This window comes from Lolium perenne, chromosome 3 (assembly GCF_019359855.2).
Source record: "Lolium perenne isolate Kyuss_39 chromosome 3, Kyuss_2.0, whole genome shotgun sequence".
NCBI classification, from domain to species: domain Eukaryota; kingdom Viridiplantae; phylum Streptophyta; class Magnoliopsida; order Poales; family Poaceae; genus Lolium; species Lolium perenne.
Window position 1 is genome coordinate 124,709,037 of NC_067246.2, and position 15,178 is coordinate 124,724,214.

The 15,178-nt window shown below is 40.9% G+C and overlaps 1 long non-coding RNA gene across 4 annotated transcripts; it reads left to right on the forward strand.

Annotated features, from left to right (window-relative positions):
* The first annotated feature begins 959 nt into the window (after positions 1-959).
* On the forward strand, positions 960-12,960 carry LOC127342291 (uncharacterized). 4 transcript variants are annotated; one of them, XR_011755353.1, is made up of 7 exons: positions 960-1,730; positions 1,819-1,852; positions 2,716-2,791; positions 2,945-3,057; positions 10,604-10,679; positions 10,833-10,945; positions 12,714-12,960. It is a non-coding gene; the product is annotated as an uncharacterized lncRNA (long non-coding RNA). The 4 variants fall into 4 exon arrangements; XR_011755354.1 differs by lacking the exon at positions 2,716-2,791 and having other exon boundaries at positions 964-1,730; XR_011755355.1 differs by lacking the exons at positions 10,604-10,679; positions 10,833-10,945; positions 12,714-12,960 and adding exons at positions 4,827-5,161; positions 7,363-7,440 and having other exon boundaries at positions 972-1,730.
* Positions 12,961-15,178: the final 2,218 nt, after the last annotated feature.

Here is a 15,178-nt window from a genome sequence, read left to right on the forward strand (position 1 = left end):
GATCTCATCTATGCAACATCCTCTTCAACCTCCACGTCTTGCATGTCTCAGTCAATCCTTGCAGCTCATATATTCAACTTGATCTTGTACCCTATCCAATGTTTTACCTCAAGATCACTTCCTTCACTTTTACCTCTTGTTTTTATTCAAGTTTAATCTTCACAAAACCAAGATTGGGAATGATGGGTACATTTTGAGGCCACCATCTACCCTTGAGAACACTCCTCCCTAAATTAGTTTTCTTTCTCAAAAACCCTATTGTTTTTCCTTCTCTAGTTTTGATCACAAAACTACTTCTAGTTTTATAAAATCTTTTCAGGATATTTCTTCAAAGAAAACAAAGAACTGAAATGGGTTTTGTTTTTCATCCCATTTCTACCAAGTACTGATTTCTAAAACATTATTTTCTATTTTGTTTTCCATTTTACAAAAGGCTTGTTTATGGTACCTATACCATTTCTTGTCTTCCTCTTGCTTATTTTACATTTGAGAAAAACTCTACTTCACTTGAGAAAGTAAGTAGAACATTTTGACCTCCTATGTTCCAACTAGTTTCTCTCAACTTTTTCAAATTCCATTCCACTTGAGTTCATTCCCAATTGAGGTGTTTCAAATCCCTTTCAACTAAATTCTTTTTTTTGAAATGACAATCCTTGCACATCTTATGCACATCACTGATTTACCACATTGTATCCCCTCATCCTCCAATTCTTGATCAAATGGATGATCATTTGATACTTTCAAATGGACTCCCTTCAACTGAACCCTAGACTCAGGGAGTATTTCAAACCACTCCAAATTGACCTCTTTTTTTTAGAACAACTTATTTTTCCTCATACCTATCTCACTCCCCCATTCTTTTCCATCAACACCTTGACCTCTTGAATTGATTTTATGCCACCATATTCACCATTGGTGTTGTACCTGTACTTCCATCACTACCCCTCTAAACCTTGGATCTATCTCTTTCCATCATTTGTTTGCCACAAACAAAGTGATAACAAATTTTCCTTTTAATGCATATCACTCTCACTCTCCATTTCTATCTCTATGTCTCAACCTCCATCAACATTACCTCCTCAACATCATGCACATGGATGATGTGCATCTCTCTCTCATTGTTCATTTTTGTTTGGCAAGAATGGAGCCGGCCAATTTGTGTTTGCATTCAAAATTCGGCCAGCACTATCTCCCCTTTTTCTTCTTATACAAGCCATGCCTCCCACCTACCCCAATCCATAAATGGGCAGCCTCCCAACCAACTCAATCAATGAGGAGGCTACCTCCCAACCAACTCAATCAATGAGGAGGCAGCCAACCCACCCCCTCTCCCTCTATATAAAGGGGCTTGGCAGCCCACTCCCTCCTCACTTGCTCTCATTTCCCACTCTCCACTCCTCTCCACTCCTCTCCTTTGCCTCATTTCTTTTCACTCCCTACTATTTCCTCCACTCCCTCACACTCTCCTCCTCCACTTCCCCACGAAAATGGTGCTCCCCTTGCTCCCATGGCCGGCCATAGCCATGGCAAGCCACCAAGATGAAGCTCTCCCCCTCCCTCAAGCTCATCCTCACCATGAGAGCCTCCCTCTCCTTCTTCTCCCTAACCTTAGATGGTTTAATCTCCTCTTCTTCTCCCTCCATTGCTAAGATTGGATCTTGATGCAGGTGCATGTTGGTCCAAGCATGGAGAAGGTTGAGCTATCCTCAGATCTGAAGTTCTTGAGCAAAGTTCGTCCAAAACCTTGCAGTAATTTCTGTTTCTTGCTGTTTCAGATTCTGGTACGATCTTGTAAAATCCGCCAAATCTCGTGCGCAGATCCAAATCGAGTGGTTCAAAGTTCTGCAGATAGGTACTGAAAATATCTACAACTTGGCGTTGGTCTCATCCTCAAATTCGTTACGGATTTTGCATGATAAATAAAGTTCTGCAAACATGCAGAATCATTGTTTGTTAGATTTCTTCCGTTTTACAAAACCTTTTTGAGAAAACTCAATTTTGGGTGAAAGCCCTCTCCAGTACCTTCATTTTGGCGTTGGGTTTACTTCAAATGACCATATAGAATTGAAAGGATTCACAGATCAATTTCTGGTCAGATCTGACTTTGTCTGTTTATACCATGAGCTTGGAGATGAATTTGCGAGTGAAACCAATTGCATTAGAACCGTATTGTCAATACCTTTCAGATGCAACTGACCTCATATTTTTAGGATTTTTCTACAATTTTTGGCATACAGATCTTGTTTTCTGTACAGTCAGATTCAAGCAAGGTCCTAAAATTGTAGGTTCAACCTTTTTGAGTGATTCCAATTGGGTTAGTCTTGTATTAGTACTGGCTATCTAGGAAAAATATTATTAGTCTCTGTTCATACATATTTGTTGCTGTTAGTAATGTTTATGTGTGACATGCATTGTTGAAACAAAACTTTTCGGTTTGTCTAAAACCCTTGACCAACTCTTTTTAGTAGAGGTGGGCAACCTTTGTTTTATGTTTGCAAAACAAAATCTCTGCAATTTAGCATTAGCTCTTTTGTTTTGCTTAAGTTTTCAAATGGTAGGGCATATCATTTGCTTCCTATTCTTGTGTGGTGTTACGTGAGCAAACTAAGTGAGGAAAACTGTTTTCTTCTTTTTCCAAAAATGTTTGAAAATGTTTTGTGAATGTATTTGATGTCAAACTAATGCTTTTGTCCTCTTTATGATGTTATCTACCAGGGGATGTTTGGTTTATACTATGGTGATAACCGAGAGAGGAAATTGCTAAGTTATGATACTCTCATACCTTTACTAGGTAAATAACATGGGTTTTCTTTAAGTTGTTTGTGGTATCTATAAGTCCTTTGTATGGTAGCTCTTTATTGAATGGTTAAATCATGGTTGTTGTATGTTTGTTTTGTTGGTGCAATGTGATTGATTGTGTTCCTTTTATATTTTCCGGCGATAGACGCGAGCAATTCCGGAGAAGAAGAAGAAGTGGAATTGGACAAGGATTTTATTTATATTGTTGGGATTCTTATATTGATGGAGTTGAAGGAGTACAGGGACAAATAAGCCAAGGCAAGCCATCTTTTGATCTCTGATCCGGTGTCTAGTTGGATGTCATTTGTTGATGTTCAAAGCGCCTTCATTCTATGTGTGTTATTGTCTCTATTTATGTCATCTATGTGTGATTGCAAGTGGGGTACTCCCTAGTGGTGATGCTCCACTATTGTCCTTATGGGATGCATGGTAACATGGCCGTGCTATTCCACTTGGTGATCTTGTATGCTCAACTTGAGCATGTTCCATCTCAAGATAGTAACTTACACCACATCCACCCTCTTTGTAGTATAGAGGTATCAATGTCATGATCTTGGCGTATTCTCAACTTGAGAGAAGTATGCCGTGTACCCATGGGAAAGTAGGTTGGATAGTGATACTCCACTATCTAACTTGTACACTTAGCACCACCAATCTGAAAATGTTTCCTCTTATGTTGTCATTATACATGCTTACCTTAAGCAAGTATGATCCTCTTTACGCCACTCACCCATCCCCTCATGGGCGTGATGACCTTCATCTCGGCCATGGTGATGTTTTAGTTCCATTCATGAAACTATAGGATGGGAACCCCTCAAGGTTTACCTTGTTGTAAATGTTTTTGAAAACCTTGGGTGAGTTGGACTTACCCAAGTGTGTGTTTATGAAAGGAAAGGATCTTGGCAAAGATGGTTGAAAAGAAAATCTTGTTTTCGAAAACTTTGGCGCCTAAGTATTCACCCGTGACAATTAACCCGCGCAACCACATTACCCCCGGAGTGGGACGGGGCTTAGCTCGTAGTTTGTTCTTCTTAACATGGGACACCGCACAACTATATAAGGGTAAGGTTACCCCTGTATCCGGATTGTCGTTGGTGGAGACAATAGTATAACGGGAGGCCTTCGGGGCTGACCCGTCCGGAAGACACTATGGGTCTCCTGGCTTGGCGGTGGAGCCACGCTCAAAGTGAGGTGAGCTGCCACGGTGCCGGGGAGGTACATACTCCATAGGGTAGGATCCCGTGCTAAGACGAATAGGCGAAAGGCTATGTCCGAGTTTTTGTCATGGCATAGTTGATATGCGGGGATGATGCCCACATGATGAACTCGCGGATCTTGTGGGGAAAGTGTGCAAACTCTGCAGAGTCAAATCTATTCGAATAGCCGTGTCCGCGGTCATGGACGGTTGGAATGGCTGTTGCTTAGCCTGATGAGTTTTGTTTTACAAAATTGTTTGACAAAGGAAAGGAAAGAACTTGTTTTGAAGTACCGGAAGGGTACGGGAAAGGATGTGTCGACCATATGGAGATGGTCGGGAAGGATAAATAAAATTGGGTTACCCCCATCCTAGTGTTTTATGTTGTAGAACTCTTTTGAAGTATCTTCTTCAATAAAGATATAGATATGTCATAGGATCTCTCTAGCATTCCCATCAAATGAGGTGGCGATATGCTAACTCTTCTTCAATAAAGAGATAGATATGTCATAGGACTTCCCTAGCGTCCCCATCTATTGAGAGGGCGGTATGCTACCTTCCCTCTTATTAGGTTAGCGTGATGTCTTTGAAAACACCATAGTATCCGCATCACTTGAGATGCCGGCATGCTATATCCACAAAAGAAACTGATCTTCTCATGCATGCTATATCCACAAGAGAAATTATTTCTCTTCCACATGCTACATCCACGAGAGAAACTATTTTTCCTCTCTTGCCTTCTCTAGTTAGAATTTTTATCACCTTCTTGATGGTTTGCGAGTACAATTCCAAATGTACTCACGGCTTTGTCCCTGGCTATTTACTTGGCCAGACTTGAAGGAGTTCGACAGATGAAGAAGGAGTTGACGACGTCTATGCGGGCTAGGAACGTCTCCCCAGTCAGTTGCCTGTAGGGTTATGGCAGATGACTTGGGTACTGCGCTGCTGAAGTGATGATGCTACTCTGATGTTTAGTTAGGCCCTTCGAGGCTATTATGTAAGTATTGGTCATGTGACCATGTTGTAATTTTCTTATTCCGCTTTGTAATGGATGGTGTAATTTGATATCAGTTCGGTTATGTGTTCACGGCGCACTGATCATGGGATCGTGAACTGTATACATAACAGGGTATTTCGGACAGCTAGTCCGGGGTCCCCACAGAGCTGGTATCAGAGCCATCCTGACTGTAGGAGACCTTAGTTAGCATGGACGTTAGTTAGGAAACAAGTACTTGGGAAAAACTATTTGCGAAACAAATTCTTTCTTTAGTCAGAAGCAAAGCTTCTACTCCTCTTATTTCTTCAAAAACTTCTAAATTCTTATCCCTCCACTTTACGATAAATATTCAAAAATTCTTAATCTATTGCCTCATCCACTTCAAACCTACAAATTGGACGAGGTTCCCAACTCAGACCGGAGACTCAAACTCAAAGATGGATCAATCCCTCAGAAAGACTCATGAAGATTGGAGGTCAACTTAGTGTGCACATATAGGGATGATAACGTCATGTCTTTGGTTGTCACCAAAGTTTGTCAAGGGGCTGACTTTGTTCCTCTTTGGACTCGCACTTTCGTAGTCGTCAAGGATCAAGTTCTCAATTTCTTGACTAGTAATTTTTAGGCCAGCCACCAGAAGTTGTCAACCTTGGGGTACCTCCACAACTACCTCTCTGAAGACCTCATGTTTCCGGGATATCGAGACTAGAAGATCTACGCAGTTTTTGTCTTCACCTCGACATCGATGACTCAACACCAGGCCTACGTCGCCAACAACTGCTACAAGGATCCAAGTTGAAGCCAATGTCAGCAAGATGAAGACGTCAGCATACGTGACCAGCCCCAAACATATAGGATGGATAGGACAAACTCAATCATTTTGATTGAGCTACCCCCGCGCATTAGGCATTCCATGGGTACTTATGTTACCATGCCTGGTTTGATGATTGCTTGTAGTTCCCTTGTGTGCTGCCTTGAGTGTCTTTTGTTTGTTTGTTGTGTGTATAATTGTCTTGGCCTTTCGGTCTGAAAAACACCCTTAGTGTGATAAACTAGCTTAGAAAGCCTCCCAAAGATGTTTTCACCCTCACCTACCTCGCCGATGCTTTGCTAACTGCTAGTTAGTTGGATAAGTTAACGAAAAGCTCTAACTCTACCCCCCCCGTTAGCAGTTGTTTTTCAAACATCAGGAAAACTAACCCAAACCCCCATCTACGCTAACTTCCTTCAATATCAGCTGGAGCATCTCGACTACGCCAAGAAAGAAGAAGCCCTACCTTCAAGAATGACTGCACCTCTGCGAGGAGACATACTAACTTGGACTAACCTTGGAGCATAATCGCGCTAACCTCGAGGATGTCTTCTTAAAACTATCCTCTGACACACCGTCTAACAAGCTTAGAGAACAATAGCGTCAAAGCCAAGCTACATCACATGGTTCGTCTGGTCCTCATCAAGTGAAGGCTCCTGAAGATACCTCAAGACTCAAGACTTTAGGCGTAGTTTACCCGCTAACTTCTTAGTTGCTACTGAAGTCAGCACCGACCCTCAAGCTGAAGATTGTCTTCGACGACCCCTGTTGCTGCTTCATATGGGTACCAACCAGGCGTTTCATCAACTTATTAACTCACGGCGCGTCCCCTATGGTTTAGTTAACACCGTGAGTGCCTCTTGAAGTTGCGGTCTGCACGTCGCCCCTGAAGATTCTTCAACTGAGTACGGAAGATCGATGACTCCTTCAGAAGCCCCCGACAGGACCGCAAGGCAGAAGCTCTAAGATTTTCCGAAAGCCCGATGAAAAATCTTAAGGGTGGAAGTCTTCCACTAAAAGTTGGAGCTAACCCTAACATTTTTAAACCTTTCTAACACATCGTTGGAAATGTGGGATGCACTAACCCCTCTTGAAGCCGTGGACTACTCAACGCCCGCTGAAGATGTTCAACTCCAAAGATCAAGGGCTTCTCCAAAAAGCGCCCGACAAGACCCGTGGCCGAAGCTTACAGTTTTTAACGCCCCCTCCCCGATGAACAATTTTAAGGATGGAAGACTTCGTCTTCCACTAAATTTAAGCTAACTCTAAAAAGTTTTCAACCCTGCTCAAGCACCATTGGGTGCACTAACTCTCCCACAATCATGAACCCCGCTAGGATCATTAAGAAGGTATAGATCCAACATCTGCACGGAGTCGTCAGCCTCTTCATGAAGCTCGCCATCGTCAGAAATCCATCATGTCTCTCACAAGCTGAAGTTGCGACCCTCTCCACACAAAGGCATGTCTACATAAAAATGGAGTCTAATTTTCGTTAAACTTTACAACCCCTCCAGTTCTACGCTCAGTAATCTCGGGACGAGATTATTTTAAGGGTGGAAGATCTGTAACACCCCAACTTTTGCAACCTTGATTAATTGTCCATATTTCAAAAATTAGGGGGAACAAAAACTTTTTCTATAGACTAATTTAGATGAGTTGCCTTGATTTGTTTGTTGTGATGAATTGCTTTGATCTGCCACTAGATATATTGTCTTGATTTCTTGTGGAGTTCTGTGTTGAGTACCTCAAAGAACAACACCTCTAGTGGTCAGACATACAACTCACCTAATAAAACACATGTGTGACTTGGGTAAAATTGTTTTCCTTTTTACTACATCAAACTCTTCTCCCCGATGGCAACATGAGTGTGCCATCTTGATATTCCTATTTGTGTTAGTCCAGCTCAAACCATCCTTGAATCCAAAATTTGGGATCATCTACCCTCATCACATCCTTCTCTTATACCCACTCATCATAGGTTGATTCTGAAGCGAAGTCAACAATCTGTTTTGGCAAGCTTATAAGTTCCAGACTTTGGCAGTTGATATCTAAGCAACCACCACTGTTATTGTTGACCTCAATGCATGGATCTCATCTATGCAACATCCTCTTCAACCTCCACGTCTTGCATGTCTCAGTCAATCCTTGCAGCTCATATATTCAACTTGATCTTGTACCCTATCCAATGTTTTACCTCAAGATCACTTCCTTCACTTTTACCTCTTGTTTTTATTCAAGTTTAATCTTCACAAAACCAAGATTGGGAATGATGGGTACATTTTGAGGCCACCATCTACCCTTGAGAACACTCCTCCCTAAATTAGTTTTCTTTCTCAAAAACCCTATTGTTTTTCCTTCTCTAGTTTTGATCACAAAACTACTTCTAGTTTTATAAAATCTTTTCAGGATATTTCTTCAAAGAAAACAAAGAACTGAAATGGGTTTTGTTTTTCATCCCATTTCTACCAAGTACTGATTTCTAAAACATTATTTTCTATTTTGTTTTCCATTTTACAAAAGGCTTGTTTATGGTACCTATACCATTTCTTGTCTTCCTCTTGCTTATTTTACATTTGAGAAAAACTCTACTTCACTTGAGAAAGTAAGTAGAACATTTTGACCTCCTATGTTCCAACTAGTTTCTCTCAACTTTTTCAAATTCCATTCCACTTGAGTTCATTCCCAATTGAGGTGTTTCAAATCCCTTTCAACTAAATTCTTTTTTTGAAATGACAATCCTTGCACATCTTATGCACATCACTGATTTACCACATTGTATCCCCTCATCCTCCAATTCTTGATCAAATGGATGATCATTTGATACTTTCAAATGGACTCCCTTCAACTGAACCCTAGACTCAGGGAGTATTTCAAACCACTCCAAATTGACCTCTTTTTTTTTAGAACAACTTATTTTTCCTCATACCTATCTCACTCCCCCATTCTTTTCCATCAACACCTTGACCTCTTGAATTGATTTTATGCCACCATATTCACCATTGGTGTTGTACCTGTACTTCCATCACTACCCCTCTAAACCTTGGATCTATCTCTTTCCATCATTTGTTTGCCACAAACAAAGTGATAACAAATTTTCCTTTTAATGCATATCACTCTCACTCTCCATTTCTATCTCTATGTCTCAACCTCCATCAACATTACCTCCTCAACATCATGCACATGGATGATGTGCATCTCTCTCTCATTGTTCATTTTTGTTTGGCAAGAATGGAGCCGGCCAATTTGTGTTTGCATTCAAAATTCGGCCAGCACTATCTCCCCTTTTTCTTCTTATACAAGCCATGCCTCCCACCTACCCCAATCCATAAATGGGCAGCCTCCCAACCAACTCAATCAATGAGGAGGCTACCTCCCAACCAACTCAATCAATGAGGAGGCAGCCAACCCACCCCCTCTCCCTCTATATAAAGGGGCTTGGCAGCCCACTCCCTCCTCACTTGCTCTCATTTCCCACTCTCCACTCCTCTCCACTCCTCTCCTTTGCCTCATTTCTTTTCACTCCCTACTATTTCCTCCACTCCCTCACACTCTCCTCCTCCACTTCCCCACGAAAATGGTGCTCCCCTTGCTCCCATGGCCGGCCATAGCCATGGCAAGCCACCAAGATGAAGCTCTCCCCCTCCCTCAAGCTCATCCTCACCATGAGAGCCTCCCTCTCCTTCTTCTCCCTAACCTTAGATGGTTTAATCTCCTCTTCTTCTCCCTCCATTGCTAAGATTGGATCTTGATGCAGGTGCATGTTGGTCCAAGCATGGAGAAGGTTGAGCTATCCTCAGATCTGAAGTTCTTGAGCAAAGTTCGTCCAAAACCTTGCAGTAATTTCTGTTTCTTGCTGTTTCAGATTCTGGTACGATCTTGTAAAATCCGCCAAATCTCGTGCGCAGATCCAAATCGAGTGGTTCAAAGTTCTGCAGATAGGTACTGAAAATATCTACAACTTGGCGTTGGTCTCATCCTCAAATTCGTTACGGATTTTGCATGATAAATAAAGTTCTGCAAACATGCAGAATCATTGTTTGTTAGATTTCTTCCGTTTTACAAAACCTTTTTGAGAAAACTCAATTTTGGGTGAAAGCCCTCTCCAGTACCTTCATTTTGGCGTTGGGTTTACTTCAAATGACCATATAGAATTGAAAGGATTCACAGATCAATTTCTGGTCAGATCTGACTTTGTCTGTTTATACCATGAGCTTGGAGATGAATTTGCGAGTGAAACCAATTGCATTAGAACCGTATTGTCAATACCTTTCAGATGCAACTGACCTCATATTTTTAGGATTTTTCTACAATTTTTGGCATACAGATCTTGTTTTCTGTACAGTCAGATTCAAGCAAGGTCCTAAAATTGTAGGTTCAACCTTTTGAGTGATTCCAATTGGGTTAGTCTTGTATTAGTACTGGCTATCTAGGAAAAATATTATTAGTCTCTGTTCATACATATTTGTTGCTGTTAGTAATGTTTATGTGTGACATGCATTGTTGAAACAAAACTTTTCGGTTTGTCTAAAACCCTTGACCAACTCTTTTTAGTAGAGGTGGGCAACCTTTGTTTTATGTTTGCAAAACAAAATCTCTGCAATTTAGCATTAGCTCTTTTGTTTTGCTTAAGTTTTCAAATGGTAGGGCATATCATTTGCTTCCTATTCTTGTGTGGTGTTACGTGAGCAAACTAAGTGAGGAAAACTGTTTTCTTCTTTTTCCAAAAATGTTTGAAAATGTTTTGTGAATGTATTTGATGTCAAACTAATGCTTTTGTCCTCTTTATGATGTTATCTACCAGGGGATGTTTGGTTTATACTATGGTGATAACCGAGAGAGGAAATTGCTAAGTTATGATACTCTCATACCTTTACTAGGTAAATAACATGGGTTTTCTTTAAGTTGTTTGTGGTATCTATAAGTCCTTTGTATGGTAGCTCTTTATTGAATGGTTAAATCATGGTTGTTGTATGTTTGTTTTGTTGGTGCAATGTGATTGATTGTGTTCCTTTTATATTTTCCGGCGATAGACGCGAGCAATTCCGGAGAAGAAGAAGAAGTGGAATTGGACAAGGATTTTATTTATATTGTTGGGATTCTTATATTGATGGAGTTGAAGGAGTACAGGGACAAATAAGCCAAGGCAAGCCATCTTTTGATCTCTGATCCGGTGTCTAGTTGGATGTCATTTGTTGATGTTCAAAGCGCCTTCATTCTATGTGTGTTATTGTCTCTATTTATGTCATCTATGTGTGATTGCAAGTGGGGTACTCCCTAGTGGTGATGCTCCACTATTGTCCTTATGGGATGCATGGTAACATGGCCGTGCTATTCCACTTGGTGATCTTGTATGCTCAACTTGAGCATGTTCCATCTCAAGATAGTAACTTACACCACATCCACCCTCTTTGTAGTATAGAGGTATCAATGTCATGATCTTGGCGTATTCTCAACTTGAGAGAAGTATGCCGTGTACCCATGGGAAAGTAGGTTGGATAGTGATACTCCACTATCTAACTTGTACACTTAGCACCACCAATCTGAAAATGTTTCCTCTTATGTTGTCATTATACATGCTTACCTTAAGCAAGTATGATCCTCTTTACGCCACTCACCCATCCCCTCATGGGCGTGATGACCTTCATCTCGGCCATGGTGATGTTTTAGTTCCATTCATGAAACTATAGGATGGGAACCCCTCAAGGTTTACCTTGTTGTAAATGTTTTTGAAAACCTTGGGTGAGTTGGACTTACCCAAGTGTGTGTTTATGAAAGGAAAGGATCTTGGCAAAGATGGTTGAAAAGAAAATCTTGTTTTCGAAAACTTTGGCGCCTAAGTATTCACCCGTGACAATTAACCCGCGCAACCACATTACCCTGGAGTGGGACGGGGCTTAGCTCGTAGTTTGTTCTTCTTAACATGGGACACCGCACAACTATATAAGGGTAAGGTTACCCCTGTATCCGGATTGTCGTTGGTGGAGACAATAGTATAACGGGAGGCCTTCGGGGCTGACCCGTCCGGAAGACACTATGGGTCTCCTGGCTTGGCGGTGGAGCCACGCTCAAAGTGAGGTGAGCTGCCACGGTGCCGGGGAGGTACATACTCCATAGGGTAGGATCCCGTGCTAAGACGAATAGGCGAAAGGCTATGTCCGAGTTTTTGTCATGGCATAGTTGATATGCGGGGATGATGCCCACATGATGAACTCGCGGATCTTGTGGGGAAAGTGTGCAAACTCTGCAGAGTCAAATCTATTCGAATAGCCGTGTCCGCGGTCATGGACGGTTGGAATGGCTGTTGCTTAGCCTGATGAGTTTTGTTTTACAAAATTGTTTGACAAAGGAAAGGAAAGAACTTGTTTTGAAGTACCGGAAGGGTACGGGAAAGGATGTGTCGACCATATGGAGATGGTCGGGAAGGATAAATAAAATTGGGTTACCCCCATCCTAGTGTTTTATGTTGTAGAACTCTTTTGAAGTATCTTCTTCAATAAAGATATAGATATGTCATAGGATCTCTCTAGCATTCCCATCAAATGAGGTGGCGATATGCTAACTCTTCTTCAATAAAGAGATAGATATGTCATAGGACTTCCCTAGCGTCCCCATCTATTGAGAGGGCGGTATGCTACCTTCCCTCTTATTAGGTTAGCGTGATGTCTTTGAAAACACCATAGTATCCGCATCACTTGAGATGCCGGCATGCTATATCCACAAAAGAAACTGATCTTCTCATGCAAGCTATATCCACAAGAGAAATTATTTCTCTTCCACATGCTACATCCACGAGAGAAACTATTTTTCCTCTCTTGCCTTCTCTAGTTAGAATTTTTATCACCTTCTTGATGGTTTGCGAGTACAATTCCAAATGTACTCATGGCTTTGTCCCTGGCTATTTACTTGGCCAGACTTGAAGGAGTTCGACAGATGAAGAAGGAGTTGACGACGTCTATGCGGGCTAGGAACGTCTCCCCAGTCAGTTGCCTGTAGGGTTATGGCAGATGACTTGGGTACTGCGCTGCTGAAGTGATGATGCTACTCTGATGTTTAGTTAGGCCCTTCGAGGCTATTATGTAAGTATTGGTCATGTGACCATGTTGTAATTTTCTTATTCCGCTTTGTAATGGATGGTGTAATTTGATATCAGTTCGGTTATGTGTTCACGGCGCACTGATCATGGGATCGTGAACTGTATACATAACAGGGTATTTCGGACAGCTAGTCCGGGGTCCCCACAGTAGGTATGGTGGACACAAATGGCATAGTGGTTGGCTCAAGGATTTTGGATGCATGAGAAGTATTCCCTCTCGATACAAGGTTTAGGCTAGCAAGGTTATTTGAAACAAACACAAGGATGAACCGGTGCAGCAAAACTCACATAAAAGACATATTGTAAACATTATAAGACTCTACACCGTCTTCCTTGTTGTTCAAACTCAATACTAGAAATTATCTAGACCTTAGAGAGACCAAATATGCAAACCAAATTTAAGCATGCTCTATGTATTTCTTCATTAATGGGTGCAACGCATATGATGCAAGAGCTTAAACATGAGCACAACAATTGCCAAGTATCACATTATCCAAGACATTTTAGCAAATTACTACATGTATCATTTTCCAATTCCAACCATATAACAATTTAACGAAGAAGAAACTTCGCCATGAATACTATGAGTAAAGCCTAAGGACATATTTGTCCATATGCAACAGCGGAGCATGTCTCTCTCCCACAAAGTGAATGCTAGGATCCATTTTATTCAAACAAAAAAAAACAAAAACAAACCGACGCTCCAAGCAAAGCACATAAGATGTGATGGAATAAAAATATAGTTTCAGGGGAGGAACCTGATAATGTTGTCGATGTAGAAGGGGATGCCTTGGGCATCCCCAAGCTTAGACGCTTGAGTCTTCTTAGAATATGCAGGGGTGAACCACCGGGGCATCCCCAAGCTTAGAGCTTTCACTCTCCTTGATCATATTGCATCATACTCCTCTCTTGATCCTTGAAAACTTCCTCCACACCAAACTCGAAACAACTCATTAGAGGGTTAGTGGACAATAAAAATTAACATGTTCAGAGGTGACACAATCATTCTTAACACTTCTGGACATTGCATAAAGCTACTGGACATTAATGGATCAAAGAAATTCATCCAACATAGCAAAAGAGGCAATGCGAAATAAAAGGCAGAATCTGTCAAAACAGAACAGTTCGTATTGACGAATTTTATCGAGGCACCAGACTTGCTCAAATGAAAATGCTCAAATTGAATGAAAGTTGCGTACATATCTGAGGATCACTCACGTAAATTGGCATAGTTTTCTGAGTTACCTACAGAGAATTTTGCCCAGATTCGTGACAGCAAAGAAATCTGTTTCTGCGCAGTAATCCAAATCTAGTATGAACTTTTCTATCAACGACTTTACTTGGCACAATAAAACACTAAACTAAGATAAGGAGAGGTTGCTACAGTAGTAAAAAACTTCGAAGACACAAAATAAAAACAAAGTACTGTAGTAAAAACATGGGTTGTCTCCCATAAGCGCTTTTCTTTAACGCCTTTCAGCTAGGCGCAGAAAGTGTATATCAAGTATTATCGAGAGACGAAGCATCTTCAGCGGGGTTTGGAGTTTTCTCAACCATGCATAGTATATTGGATACATAAGTTTCAGCGGCTCCCTTTTCATTAGTCTTGGGCTTGCTACTCTCATCAAACAAATTTTCAGGAACAAGCCAAGCATAGTTATTTTCTAGTGCATCATTCATCGCTAGGAGCTTACATGGTATTGGTGCTTTGATCTCCCCACCATCATTAATATTATTAGTGTAATTTATTCTATCCATATCCATCTTTTCAAGGAGACTAACAAAATTGGTATAAGAACCAAGCATATCATATTTAGCAAAGACCTTTCTAGCTTCTCTTACTATACCACCAAATTCTCTAAGAAGGGTTTCTAAAACAAAATCTTTCTTTTCCCCTTCTTCCATATCACCAAGTGTGAGAAACATGTGTTGGATTATAGGATTGAGATTAACAAATTTAGTTTCCAACATGCGAACTAAAGCAGCAGCAGCAATTTCATAAGTAGGAGCTAGTTCTTCCAAGTGTCTATCTTCAAAATCTTCAACGGTACTAACATGATTGAAAAATTCTTCTATATTATTTCTCCCAACTATAGACCCACGTCCTACCGGTATGTCTTTCGTGGTAAAATTAAAAGGAAACATGATGAATCAAGTAAAGTAAATGCAAGTAACTAATTTTTTTTGTGTTTTTGATATAGCAAACAAGATAGTAAATAAAGTAAAGCTAGCGACTAATTTTTTTGTGTTTTGATATAATGCAGCAAACAAAGTAGTAAATAA